A 14986-nucleotide genomic window follows, 5' to 3' on the forward strand; every position below is an offset into this window, starting at 1 on the left:
CTTGAAGATTTTATTGAGTTTTATATTTATGACCAAAGATATTGTGTCAACTTAAAAAAAAAAAAGTTCTGTATTCTATGTGTATCTCACCATGATTATTTTGTTTCTTTGTAGTTTAACAGTATGTGAGAAGGCCCTGGCTGAGTACTTGGAAACCAAGCGGTTAGCATTCCCAAGATTTTATTTTGTATCGTCTGCTGATTTGCTGGACATTTTGTCTAATGGAAACAACCCATCAATTGTAAGTAGTACTTGAAGCCAGTGCTTTCTTAAAATGACTTCTCCTAGAAATACCCTATCCTTTGCTTCTGTTTTATATAAACAGTCCAGGTATTATTAGTAAACACTCCTGGTGGTGTGAAATTTTTCAAAAAGGGGGGGGGGGGAGCTTGACAAACATGGGGATAGGTAATAACTCTTGCAGAATAAGTTACTTGTAATATTTCATTAAATTAGCGTTAACTTTTGTGATCAAAATTATTATCTATGCTTATTGATCATTTGGGGGAGTAGTTACGCAAAAAATATTATACAGAAAATCTGACTGTCCACTTTAAAAGAAGAATGACCATACTAAGGCTGTCTTAATAAAGTAATCTTGTTTTGCATAAAGATGACTTCATTGAATAATACTCACATAACTTATTCCAATATGTGTCCAGACTCAACGCCATTTGTCCAAATTATTTGACAACCTGGCCAGGTTGGAATTCAAGAAAGATGATGACGACAACGACACCAAGGTAGCCCTTGGCATGTACAGCAGTGAAAACGAATACGTAGTATTCAATGAGGAATGCGAATGCTCCGGTCAAGTTGAGGTGTGGCTTAACAGGCTCATGAACGCCATGAGAGAAACCACAAGGAATAACTTTTCAGAATCGGTGGTGTCGTATGAAGAGAAACCAAGAGAGCAGTGGCTGTTTGATTACCCGGCTCAGGTGGCGCTGGCTGCGACTCAGATCTGGTGGACTACAGAGGTTGGGATTGCCTTTGCCAGGCTGGAGGAAGGTCATGAGAATGCGCTGAAAGACTACAATAAGAAACAAGTATGTATAGGGACTCAAATGTCATGCCCAAACTTGATTTAGTCATGTAGGACGGGAGTAGGTTTCCCCCTCTTAATTCAGCCCAGTACTGCTAGATATTTACATGTCTATGCAGCGGCGTAGCCAGAGGATAGGTTTTCCTCCTGTAGAACATCTTGCCTGCCTGTGGGATGATGGCCACCAAATGTTTTAGATTTTTAGGCCTTTTGGACCATTTTCATCAAATTCCCTCTCCCCTGAAAATCACCTTGCTTCACTTGGTCCCCTTGCAAAAAATCCTGGCTATGCCACTGGCTCTATGTACCGGTACAAACAGAAGATATACATTCTTCTTCTTCTTCTTCCGGTACTGTGCAAAACCTCAAAAGAGTATCAAGACTGTACTTGAGGAGGAAATGAACTGATTCTGATATTTACTATATAACAGAATTGCTTTGAGATGTGTACCACACTTCATGTACTATGAATGTAGTATGTGTGTCTTTCAAGTCAGAAATGTTGAAAGTTCCGCAGACTTATTTCTCAAATGAAATCAGGTAATGTGATACTTTTCTTTACTGTAACTAAATCATCCCAGATTCAACAACTCAACACACTCATCAACTTGTTGATTGGCAAACTCAACAAAGGTGACCGTCAGAAGATCATGACCATCTGTACCATCGACGTGCACGCTCGTGATGTGGTAGCTTCTCTCGTTTTAAAGAAGATTGACAGCGCCCTCGCCTTCCAGTGGCTAAGCCAGCTCAGACACAGATGGGATGAAGAGAAAGGCGATTGCTTTGCCAATATTTGTGATGCCCAGTTTAGGTATTCCTATGAATATCTAGGAAATACACCTCGTCTGGTTATTACCCCACTCACAGATAGGTAAGATTTGAAAAAGTAAATGAAATGACTAAGAGTAACTGTCATAGAACGTGTTTCAATTAGGGCAAATTATGCCCTTGAGGCTGGAAACTTTGTATCAACTTTTGAGTGCCACATCCCTCCCTTTGGTGGAGGCATCGCGGTCGACGCTGTGGGTTGAAAACCGCGACATCCAAGAACTGCCGTCCATCTAGTTCTACTAGAAATATAGTCATAGTAGAAAAATACAGCACTAATTTTGGATAAAAACAATAGTATCCTGTTTTGTCGAATAAACATAGCTCAATTCTAATTGTTTAGTTGGCAGTAACTGGCAATAAAATTTGAAATTTTAATATTTGGTCAATATTTGGAAATAAGAGCCAAAAACATGCATTTGTAGGGTGTTTTTGTTTGCTACGACTTGCCTAATAATAAACTATGCACACACATTTTCTTTTGTATTTTAACTAATCAATCATTCAAATTTAACATGAAAATGGTAAGATTAAGAGTACCGTATTCGTCAGAGTATAGTCCCACGTTCGAGTATAGTCCCACCCCCCATTTTTCTCAAAAAATTTCAGAAAATCTTTTTTTTTTTAAAGTTTTTTTTTTGGTTTTAGAGTGTCCCTGGACCTAGACCTAGATGCTAGGATCATTCATGGTTGACGTAAAAAAAATTTCAAGATGTTTTGTATTTTTAATATGAAAATTGATAATTTGTATTCATGTCATACTCTATTAATGATTTCAAAATGCATTCAAATTCAATGCATTTTGAAATCATTAATAGAGTATGACATGAATACAAATGATCAATTTTCATATTAAAAATACAAAACATCTTGAAATTTTTATTTTTTATTTTTATTTTTTTTTAAGTTCAACCATGAATGATCCTAGCATCTAGGATCTAGCACCTAGCATCCAGGGACACTCCAAATGAATTTGAAATTCGAATATAATCCCACCCCCCAATTGTGAAAAATGTTCACCTAAAAAACGGGTGAGACTATACTCGGACCAATACGGTAATACCTTATGCTGGTTTCATACTGTCATGCCACTTGCTGCTGAGCGGCATGACGCACACGCACTGCAGACAAACACACACAATCAAGGTTTATCATTGGCTGATATGTCATGGTAAGATTAAGAGTAATACCTTATGCTGGTTTCATACTGCCATGCCACTTGCTGCTGAGCGGCATGACGCACACGCACTGCAGACAAACACACACAATCAAGGCTTGTCATTGGCTGATATGTCATGCTGCAAGGGGCATAGCCTCTACTTAAGTTCTGAATACGAAGACTTGTGTCAAGTCTTTGAATTTTATGAATTCAATTGTTGTGTGAATTTTGTGAAAACATGCCAAATTGCATTTTTCTGCCCTATTTCCGTAAAAAAATTCCTAATACCAGTAATAAACTTGCAACGAAAGGAAGGATTAGGATTGGGTTGTCTCTTTTTTGGCAAAATATTAATGAAAGACAGAGATAAAAAGACTAAATCGCATCTGAAATTCTGAAAACTAGACAGAAAATGCTGTACTGGCAAGGTTGGCAACCAATCACGGCGCGCCTTTGCCCTGACGTCAGACGCAAACTAGTCTTTTTATCCCTGTCTTTCATTATTGGATATTGTTTCTTTAATCCCCCAAAATACATGTAGTGCTGTATGAGTAGGTAAATTATTGTGATAATTCCAATAAGCGCCCATGCCCCAATAAGTGCCCACCCAGGGTATATTCAATTTGCTAAAGGGTACCATTAATGTTGAAGTGACAGATAGATGTTGATATAGTGAAATAGCTGGAGGACTACACATCCGTGTAAACTTGCAATACATTTTCTACATCAGAAAAGCTACTAGAACGTCTCAGGACCCTTTTATAACGCACGTAAATTCATCTCTAATAATCGCCCCTCACAAAAAAAAATTAGGTAAACCAGGTAAAAATAAGCGCCCACCCAAAATGACTTTGTTAAGCGGCGCTTATTGGAATGAATACGGTACATAGAATCCAAATATGATTTTTTAATTTGTTCTTGTCCAGATGTTACATCACCCTGACACAATCGCTTCACTTGGTGATGAGTGGCGCCCCCGCTGGGCCAGCTGGGACAGGCAAGACAGAAACCACCAAAGACTTAGGACGTGCACTGGGAATCATGGTGTATGTCTTCAACTGCTCGGAACAGATGGACTACAAGGTAAAGGAATATGTGTTATAAGGATTTTCTTTATATTATTATAAGTGATATAATTCATTAGTTTTTGAACTAACCAAAAGATTGATGACGTCCTATAAATGTTCGTTTAGAGGGGAGGGGGTAAAAATACTCGATTACGTTTGTACAAAAACATCGGTCTGAAGAATGTGTCATTATTATTATCAATATTTCAAAATTTTCAAAATTTCGTTATTAAGTTCCTGGCAGGGAGGGAGGAACAAAACTAGTTACGTTTATACGATGTCATCGATCTTTTGGTTTGTTCCCTTAATAACAGGATGCAGGAAGATGAATCATGCAGAAGATATGCTCTCTACACCCCCTCCCCACCCCACCCCCCATTACATGGTAAAAGGAGACCTGGAAGGCAAAGAACATTCTACTTGTCTACAAAATGTGTTAGGGGAATTTGACAACTTTTTACTGCCAGATGCTATTACCTCTTTTACAGCCGAATGAAATGAATAAGAAATTAATAACAAGAAAAGGCTGAGTTATGATAATGGCCAGTATGTGTGCCAGAAAATGACTAGCACTACCAAAAATGGCATTGGTAGCATGTTACTGTTTCAACACATTTAATTTTTCATTCCATTTTACACCTTTTTCCCCCACAGTCTTGTGGTAACATCTATAAGGGTCTGTCTCAGACTGGAGCATGGGGATGTTTTGATGAGTTCAACCGTATCTCAGTAGAAGTGCTCTCAGTGGTGGCAGTACAGGTGAGTACATGGAGGATAAGTACTGAGCTGTAATTTGAAGTCCATCTTTGCCTGTCACCCAATGCCCTATTGTTCAGAACATTATAGAAACAAGGGCATACCAAGTTTAAGACAAGTAGTAACTTTGGGTTTATCCTTCGTGTAAAACTGCACGGAAATTGCCCAGCACAGAAATCTTCTATCGAAGGATTATACAGCTTTATTCCGTAAGCTACTTAATTCTTCAATCAATGGAGTCTTTACACTAGGCTACCTCATGAATATCTTACACCAAGGATACAGCTAACGTTGGCTAATTACTTAAATCTGAGACCCATTGACCAGATCTAGGCTAGCATGTATCCCCCCCCCCCCTCCCACCATCATAAGTGAACTTTTTGAATAATCCCATCGGAACCTGCAAAAACACAGGTTCTCCTCTCGCTCAGGCTTGGTGCCCCTTCCTGAATTGAATGACTCATCATACTACACCTTTTTACATTGCATAGTTGTCACTCTCCCATCTAGTGTGTGGGCATACACCTGAGTGGTAATGGTACACTGATCATCTCATCTGATGGCTTGTGAAGGACTTTAATTTCCTACATTCTTTGTTGCTTTTCAGGTGAAATGTGTTCAAGATGCCATCCGTGACAAGAAGTCCATCTTCAACTTCATGGGTGAGGAGATCAACATGATACCTACAGTCGGTATCTTCATCACCATGAACCCAGGATACGCTGGTAGGACTGAACTACCAGAGAATCTTAAAGCACTCTTCAGGTAAGAAAAAAATGATGTGTTTCATGCTAAAACTATTCAGTGATGTGATTTGCTTTAACAAAACATCTATTTTCAGAATGTGTGTGTATAAACAAAGAGATACACATACAAAGATGCAGCAAACAATTTGTTTTGTTAGAGTTAATCAAGTTTTGAAAAACTTACGCTGAGGATACTAGGGCCATTTTTACAGTCCTCGGCAAGGTCCTGTTACACAGTTGCCAATGAGGGCGCTCTGTTTATTGTGTGAAGGTCATGCCAGGGTCACCTGTTGCTCTGTGGCTAGTTCAACAAATGAGGTGCCTATATTTCATGACGTAATTTAATCAGCCAATCAGGACCCCTCTTCCGTGTATTCAGTACACTCACAACATCTGCAAAATACTGCAAATGAACTCTGTTGAAAAGTGTTAATATTCAAGAAGTGATATTTGAAGGTTAGAAAGTTTACCCCAAACCATGAACCTATAAATATTTGTAGAACATTTTGTTATTTGCAGAGTTTAAGACAATATCTTTCACAGGGGGAGTATGTTTTTCAATGTAATTGGTCAGAGTTAATCATGTTGAAACTCATACTCCCCCCTGTATAATTGTTGCTTTACCTAAATCTTCCACAACTGGAGTGAGTATTTCAAATGGAAGTTACCCATTTGTCTATTCTATTCAAAGCTTATACCCCCTCTGTAGAAGACTTTAGTTAAATCTTCCACAGAGGCAGTGTGGATTTTAAATGGAATAGCCCATTTCAACTGAAATAGCCCAATTGAGTGGTTGCAATTTCCTACACCATGCTAAGCCACTTACTATGCGTACACCACTTATATCAATTCAAAACCACTCTGTTGTGACTGATTTTCATTGATTCAACTGTCGTATGCATAAGGAATTACGCATTATAAGCCTAACCTCTCAAATACGAACAAAAAAAGTAACTTTCATCATTCTTTTCATTGTTTATATTACAGGCCATGTGCTATGGTTGTCCCTGACTTTGAGTTGATTTGTGAGATTATGTTGGTTGCTGAAGGCTTCTTGGATGCAAGGCTTCTAGCTAGGAAGTTCATCACACTGTACACCCTGTGTAAGGAGCTGCTGTCGAAACAGGTATGGTCAGCTAATTTAAGCCAATTTGATAAATCTGATGAGCAGAGTGCATTGTGGGCAATATCCTAGTTTAGTGCATGGTATTTTTTTTTTGTCATCTTATGTTAATATTTCATGTATCATATTAATGTGTAAGCTAATAAAGTTTCCTGATGGGAAACAGTTAGACAACACTTTTGACCCCACGCAGAGACACTTCCGGGTCGTGCTTTGTCAGATCGGAATTTCCCAGGCGGCGGGATTGGCAACATATTTCGGCCAAAGAGGGCGGTCCTTTCTGCGACGCAAGGTCACCCAGATCGCTGATTTTGTCATTGCTTTTGTTGACCAGCAATCGGGTCGACAAAAAATTCATTTCCCACCCACCTCTCCCATTTTAAAGGTGGGTAACCTGATTCACAGCCTCATACCCAACTTTTTCCTATCAAAATGCAGGTTTTGGTATCAGGTAAAGCTCATATTTTTCTCATTAACATACTGAAATTAGGCGCTCCAAATCGGTATATTTCCGAAGAAATCATCAAAAAACTGTCGAATTAGTCTCAACTGTGGTATACCACATTATTGACTAATTCATCAGTTTTTTGATGATATCTTCGGAAATACACCAATTTGGAACTCCTAATTTCAGTATGTTAATGAGAAAATAGGATCTTTCATTTGATATTAATTTTTTACATGATCATGATGATTATCATTAATAAAAACACTGTAGACTACCAGTTTTACGCTGACTTAAATGTCAGTAATTCCATAAAGAATTAGTCGCATTTACAAGGAACATTTATACATGATCTTTTTGCATGCTTGAAAGGGACAGCATTTTATGTTATACATAAGTTTTAAAGAATTTGATTTTCCAAATATATCAGGTCACCTTCCTTTAAGGGAGATTATTGTGTTGCTAAATGCCTTAAGGAGGCTGTGTACTCTCAGACATGCATGTAGTAAAAGTATACATTTTTATGAAGGCAAGACATCAATAAACCTTAATATAAATACAGATTTGGGGTAAAAATAATTATGAAGAAAATCACAAAAAAGTGAGTTTTTGGCAATGATTTGTTAGGTACATCATAACAAAAAACACTCTTTCCAAAATATTTTATTTTGTTTTTAGCTCAATCTTGAGGCTCCATTCCAAAACCTTTTTTTGTTTTTTTTTATATTGGCCTTATTTTTTGAGATATTGACCATATAAGGCATCAAATTGAACTTTTAAAATTCACAAACGCCTATTTGCACAAAATGATGCCTAAAATCGGAAATAGACCAAAATATAAAAAATGAGAAAACCGTTTCTTGAGTCGATCATGCTTTTACGATGATCATATTTGCTTACCTATAGATGCTGTATTTATTGAGTTATCGTGTACCTAAATCGTCATTTTACCGAGAAAATGAACATTGAAATAATGGCCGTTGAAGTTTAAAGTGGTCACATTTTGCACTTTCATCGAATCTCGCAGGAGAATGCGGCAGTTTTATTTTTCTACCTTACATTACATAAACATCGGGTAAATCCACGGCCCTTTGAGAAGTTTGAGCGAAATCCATTCATAACTTGATATTTAAATCGGGTGAAAGAACTTGAAAAACCCACATTTTATCAGCTAAAACGGAGCCATTTGACCACTAGGTTTTTGTGCTTCCGTGGTGTTTCCATAAGATGCGCCGCGATGCAGATAAGCGCCACGTATGCGTAGCGTATTTGTGTGTTAACAAATTGCGCGATACGCAACGCGATGCGTTGTTGCGCGCGTGTACTCTGCTGGTACAACAAAGATTTTCTTTCCTTTTCAATTTCAAACACGAGTGGAATAGTGAAATAAAATCCTTAAAATATTGCAGTTGGAGTTTACAAATCTGGATTTTCATTCCTTGTATTTATAAAAAACATAACAAAGTACGAACATATCAAAAAAACTCAATTTAGCGAAAGAAACAATGTCTAGAGTACACAGCTGCCTTAAGGCAAGGACATGTAGGCAAGCAAGAGAATTATAAAAAAATTGTTATTTATGAAAGCAAAGTACTGCTGTCGTGTTTTACATGTTGAAATGGAATGCTATAATGGCTGGAATTTTTAATTGCAGATTATATTAAAATAAAATTACTGTCTATCCTGATGGCCAATAAGTGTTGCTAAGAAATTGCGTTCCTTGTGTTTCCTTGTCTCCATCTGGGGTTAATAGACCTTTTCAGGAGCCATCGGAAATGTTCGCAAAATAATCACATGGACGCGAGCGTCTTTACACGCCTGCCTAAATACACATAAACGCTCCTCAACTGCGTGCAATGACGCAACACACAACTGGTGTTAGTGCGCGCCCAAGAACTGCGTATGATTACCCGTTTTTAAAAACTGGGTCATCACTTTGGAAAACTTCGATATGAAAAGGTCTATTGTTTTGGGCTGTGATCAACTATTGAGTCTTTAGATCATAATCCCAATATCATTTGCAAGAATGGTATATAGGTGATTCAAAATGAGCAAACACAATAAGAGAAAGCTAACCGTCTGGTGCTCATTTAAAAAGTTTTTTTTTTTCAAAATAAAGTTAGTAACAAGTGAGATTGAACCATATTCCTGTAGATTTCAATCTTTGTTCTTCTCCAGCGTGCCTCTTGTTCAGTTGGTTAAGGTCGCCAGTTCGAATCCGTCTAGATGTACTGTTTTTATATTCTATTTATTTATGTTTTTGGTGCTGGCTGCTCTGGGTATAAATTAAAATTTATTCATCCTATCAACTCAGAGAACTAAGTATAATAACTTTAAGTATGGATTGATTATATTTCAGGATCATTATGATTGGGGTCTACGCGCCATCAAGTCTGTACTTGTAGTGGCTGGTTCACTAAAGCGCGGTGATCCCGGCCGTCCAGAAGACCAGGTGCTCATGCGTGCCCTGCGTGATTTCAACACACCCAAGATTGTCTTTGATGACATGCCGGTCTTCACGGCTCTTATCGGTGACCTGTTCCCTGCACTGGACGTACCACGTCGTCGTGATATGGACTTTGAGAAAGTTGTGAAGCAGTCAACGCTGGATCTGAAACTGCAAGCAGAAGACAACTTTGTGTTGAAGGTTGTCCAGTTAGAAGAGTTGCTGGCTGTCAGGCATTCTGTGTTTATCATTGGTAATGCTGGCACTGGCAAGTCACAGGTCAGTACACAAATTCAAATGATACATAGAGAGTACAATACCTCTGTGAATTAAAGAAATAACCGGTTAAAATGGTCCTCAATCAGTAGTAGTAGTCACAAGCCGCATGGCATTTGAATATCACAGATTTATGGTGCATGAAAGTATAATTATTTGCACCAAAGAAGTATTATACCTGTTAGCAGTCCTAAGCCATTCTTATAGATATAGGCCTGTGTGCAGGGGGTGTAGTACATGCCCAAAATTCAGAAAGGTCCACTTTTTGATTCTCTTTTTTTTTTCAATAAAAAGGGTCCAAAAGTGGAAGAAAAATTCACAAAATGGAAGAAAAATTGACAAAAGGTCCACTTTTTACAAAAAGTCTGCAATACACACTCTCAAAAGTGCACTTTTTGGAAGTCCTGCTACCCTCCATAATAAATCCTGGGTATAAGTCTGCTTAGGATTACCTTGGTTTAACCACGTTCTATCGTTCCACAGGATATAAAACAGACTCAACTGCAGGTTCGATCTGGCAGTGCACAGGTGGTTGGGTTTACAAATCATCCCTTAAACAGATTTTCCAACTAACGTTCATTTATTTTCCTCTGTAAATAGGTTCTGAAAGCATTGAACAAGACTTATGCCAACATGAAACGCAAACCTGTCTTTGTGGATCTCAACCCAAAGGCGGTCACAAATGATGAGTTGTTTGGTATCATTAACCCAGCTACCAGAGAATGGAAAGATGGTGAGTGATGTGGCAGTGACATCAGTTCGCATTTCATTGGGCGTAGCTACAAAGCACTAGTGTATGCTCAAAGCGCTGGCATCTTAGATTAATACCACACAGATTGGAAGATTCCATGCCTATGCCCTCTAAGCGTACTCAAATTCAGCTGATGCCGGTACAGCGTTCAGACCTGGCGACATCGCTCATCATACGCACAAAGTTTCTTTTGTCTACGCTCGTGCTATTTGCGCTATTTTTTAGTTTGTTCATGCGGTACCTGATTTAGCGTCAATCCCCATAGGCAACATGCCATGAATCCGTGGTATATACACGCATACGCTTACAGATGCCACATAGCATGTGCATGATGGGTAAAATCTCTAGAAACAAGAATCCTCCAGAAAAGCAAATTGTACCAAACTGATTGTTGAACTTATGTTTAAAAGAAGATATATACAGTGCAACTAGTGCACAGATTTTGAAATAAAACCTTGGCACATATATTTTAATAGCGATAAAAACTGTTCAGTGCCCCCTCATTAAGCCGTAATTTATCTTTTTGTTTCATCTAGGTCTATTCTCTGTAATCATGAGAGACATGGCTAACATCACTCACGATGGACCCAAGTGGATTGTCTTGGATGGAGATATTGATCCTATGTGGATTGAATCACTCAACACTGTTATGGATGACAATAAGGTAAGGACTAAGACTCTGTTTACACAAAGGAAATCACTTCATTCGATGACAATGATTTAAGGGTTTTTTCTGATGTAAACACATGTCTCTTCATTCGATCTTCATTAACTAATGAAGATCTAATGAAGCTCTTCAAATGCATATTCGAATGAGCTGCATGGCATTTGAATATCACAGATTTGTGTTATGGTACATGAAAACGAGTAGCCTTATACAGCTGTATGTTTCCAGTTTGAGTGCTTTGTTACTCAGCAACCGCTGGTAACACGCAAATGCATTAGTGAACGGAACTGTATCTTCATTCAATCATCATGAAGTTTAATGTAAATTATCTAATGACATTTTCATGAAATGAAGGCATTTTCTGGCGTGAATGGGTTATTACAAGGAAGTAGGGAAAATGGATCAAGGACAGGGGAATGTATAAAGAGAAAAGGAATCTGTGATGGTAATGTACATCCCTAAATATGCAAATAAAGTGGATAATTTGCATATACCTTGATTGGACATTATGTCTTGTGAAGAGCATTCCACAGCTGTAATGGGATAACTGAATTTATTGATAGATTTTATTAGTTTATTCATCCACAAACCCTGTCATCAAATATCCATATTATAAAGGAGCTAAAAACTGTAAACCATGTTTTAACAATGTCCCACAAATATTTGTTTTTGAAACCAAATTCTTTTCACAGGTGCTGACGCTTGCCAGTAACGAGCGTATCTCTCTCACCCCAGCTATGCGTCTTGTGTTTGAGATCAGCCATCTGAAGACTGCCACTCCTGCCACCGTGTCTAGGGCTGGTATCTTGTATGTTAACCCTACTGATTTAGGATGGAATCCGTAAGTACTAATTCTTATTATAAACTTACGCAATAAACCAACCAGAATAGTAGTAACAATAATTCACATGGCAGCCATCTTGAATTGATATAGGCTGCATTTCAGACAGTTGACAATTGAATCACCTCTTGAAATGGTTACTTTCTGCTAGTCCTAAGTTTTGCTAGTCCAAAGTTTCACAAGACCTAAAATAAGACTTGTTAGTCCGACAAAAGGCTTGCTTGTAGTCCAAAAGTTACTTCTAAATTTGAGGTGAAGCACAGTATAGAAATGGTAGACCGTTCAAATTGTGCCTGATATATTGTTCACTGGAACCCATCTTGGAGGACATACATGTATACTTAACACTGGTTTGTATTTTATATATACATGTCACACGGTCTGGTACAGTCAGACCAAAGGTGGTAATAATGAAATTAAGATATAGGTGAAAATAAGGTGCAAAAAAATAATCAAAAAACATAAGAAAATGGACATATGATAAGCTTATAACTTGGCAACCAAGTTTGACACAGACTTCAGAGATTTCAACATCGGTAAACTTGGGTACCAAGCAAGTTAGAAATAGAATGTATAACTTAATTTCCTCTGAGTGGATCAGATTTGTGTCATATATACTACACCAACCATAAGAAAATAACAGTGAGATGAGGATCAAGTTGATTATTTTAAAGCAAAACTGTTTGACCTGTCTCTGTTATTATGTTCTTGTTTTCCATAGAGTTGTGACCAGTTGGATAGACACTCGTGAGGTTCAATCTGAAAGAGCCAATCTTACCATTCTATTTGACAAGTATCTGCCTCCTGTATTGGATACAGTCAGAATTAGATTCAAGAAGATCACTCCAATTACAGGTGAGAATCAAAGAACATATTTTTTCAGTTACCAGTATTGTCTGTAATAAATGCCCTGGGGCGTTGCATTTTCCAAAAGGGGGCATTTATTGGAAGTGAATTGTCTGTGAAAAAGCTTAAAAATCTGGTTTAATTTCCCACTCCTGCTGAAAGGAGGGATTTACGACTATACTAATACTACATGATTGCAGCGCCAACATTTTTGTGGGAAATACAACAAAATTACACCTGTAAGTGCATGGAAGTAGTGAAATTCTACCATACTTTTCTACCAGGCAATGAAATGGATGTGAGTTGAGTCATAATAGGTTTTGTCCATGCAATTTAGCGATTGTGACTGACATGACTGATGAAAATTTTAAGCTTACCTACACGTTATGGCATGGAAATGTTTGCATTTTTGACAATTTTCACAGAAAAATTGGAGGGGGGGGCATTTATTAGAGGGGAGCATTTATTACAGACAATACGGTATGCAGAATTCAAGCCCCAGTTGTGTCAATGTTCAGCATGTATCAATGTCGAATTTCGTTAAATTAACTGTTTACTTTGTGAATAATTTTATTTTTCAGAACAAAGTCAAGTTCAGATGTTGTGCTATCTACTAGAATGTCTTCTAACTCCAGAGAATACTCCACCAGACTGCTCTAAGGAGCTCTATGAGCTCTACTTTGTGTTTGCCTGTGTCTGGGCTTTTGGAGGTGCCATGTTTCAAGATCAGGTAACATCCTTTGAGTCTGATTCTGCAAGTATCAGGGGCGTAGCCAGCCTTTTTGGTCAGAGGGGGCAAAATAAATTTTCGGGGGCACAGACGGAAAAAAATCGCAGAGCATCATACAATACATAGGCCCCTATACCAGTTTTGTTTTTAGAGAGACTGTACATGTCTTTGAGCTTCCAAAAAAGGCTTTATTGGGACGATGTGCATGTGCAGCGCGCAAAAATTTAGTATTTTACACTATTTTTGCCCATGATCGGGATGAAAAGGGCTTTATTGTGACAATGTGCGCACGCAGCTTGCAAAAAATTTGAATTTTACACTATTTTGTCCCATGATTGGGGTGAATTTGCCCCTTTTCTTTTCCTTTGCCCTTCATATTTTCTCTTTTATTTTTTCAGGTGGAACTTTTTTCTTTTCTTTTTTTATCAGGGGTGCACTCTACCCCCTGCCACCCCACTGGCTACGCTACTGACTTCAATAAGTTTGTGTAATAATTTTAATCATTACCAGTTTTTAGTCAGTGGGTGTAGTTTAGTTTGTAAACATTAAATTTAATTGGTTCCTGGGTGTTGTCTATGAGGTGATAGCCTAATGCAGAGACTACCTTTTGAGGAGAGTGAAAGCAATCGCTCTCTACTGCTCTCCTTAAATCTGATTTAGGAGAGTGATTTTTAGCTCTCCTTAGTTGACCATTCTCTCCATACATTCTATTGTAAATGCTCGAATCAGCTCTCCTTGAAAGCTCCAGAAGAGCTATTTAATGCTCGCCTGCAAATTCCAAAAGACAGTCCCTGCTAATGTTTGGTAATAATTATAGTAACTCAAAAATGCCTCCTGTGGCCCCCATGGAACAGATCGTGTCACATTTTACACACGGCATAATAATTTACTAATCTACCTGTTCTGTTATGTTATAGCTGGTGGACTATCGTGTTGAGTTCAGCAAATGGTGGATAACAGAGTTCAAGACAGTCAAGTTTCCAAGTCAAGGCACTATCTTTGACTACTTCATCGACACAGAGTCAAAGAAATTCTTGCCATGGACAGAAAAAGTACCTGTATTTGAACTGGATCCAGATATGCCATTACAGGTCAGTGAGCCAACATATTTGGTTATTTAAAAAAAGATGTAGCTGATAGAGTCCTAGAAAAATGGAAATTTTTGCACATTTTGCTAATTGTTGAATGTGCTTACACCTGATGTACATTTTGAAGAGGTAAAGCATGGCAATGAGGCAGTAGCATAACCAGGACTTT

The 14986-nt window shown here is 38.0% G+C and overlaps 1 pseudogene; it reads left to right on the forward strand.

Moving 5' to 3' along the window:
- Nucleotides 1-14986, forward strand: part of LOC140150481 (dynein beta chain, ciliary-like) — a 111523-nt pseudogene that overhangs the window by 57198 nt on the left and 39339 nt on the right.

The sequence above is a fragment of the Amphiura filiformis genome, chromosome 4 (genome assembly GCF_039555335.1).
Source record: "Amphiura filiformis chromosome 4, Afil_fr2py, whole genome shotgun sequence".
NCBI classification, from domain to species: Eukaryota; Metazoa; Echinodermata; class Ophiuroidea; order Amphilepidida; family Amphiuridae; genus Amphiura; species Amphiura filiformis.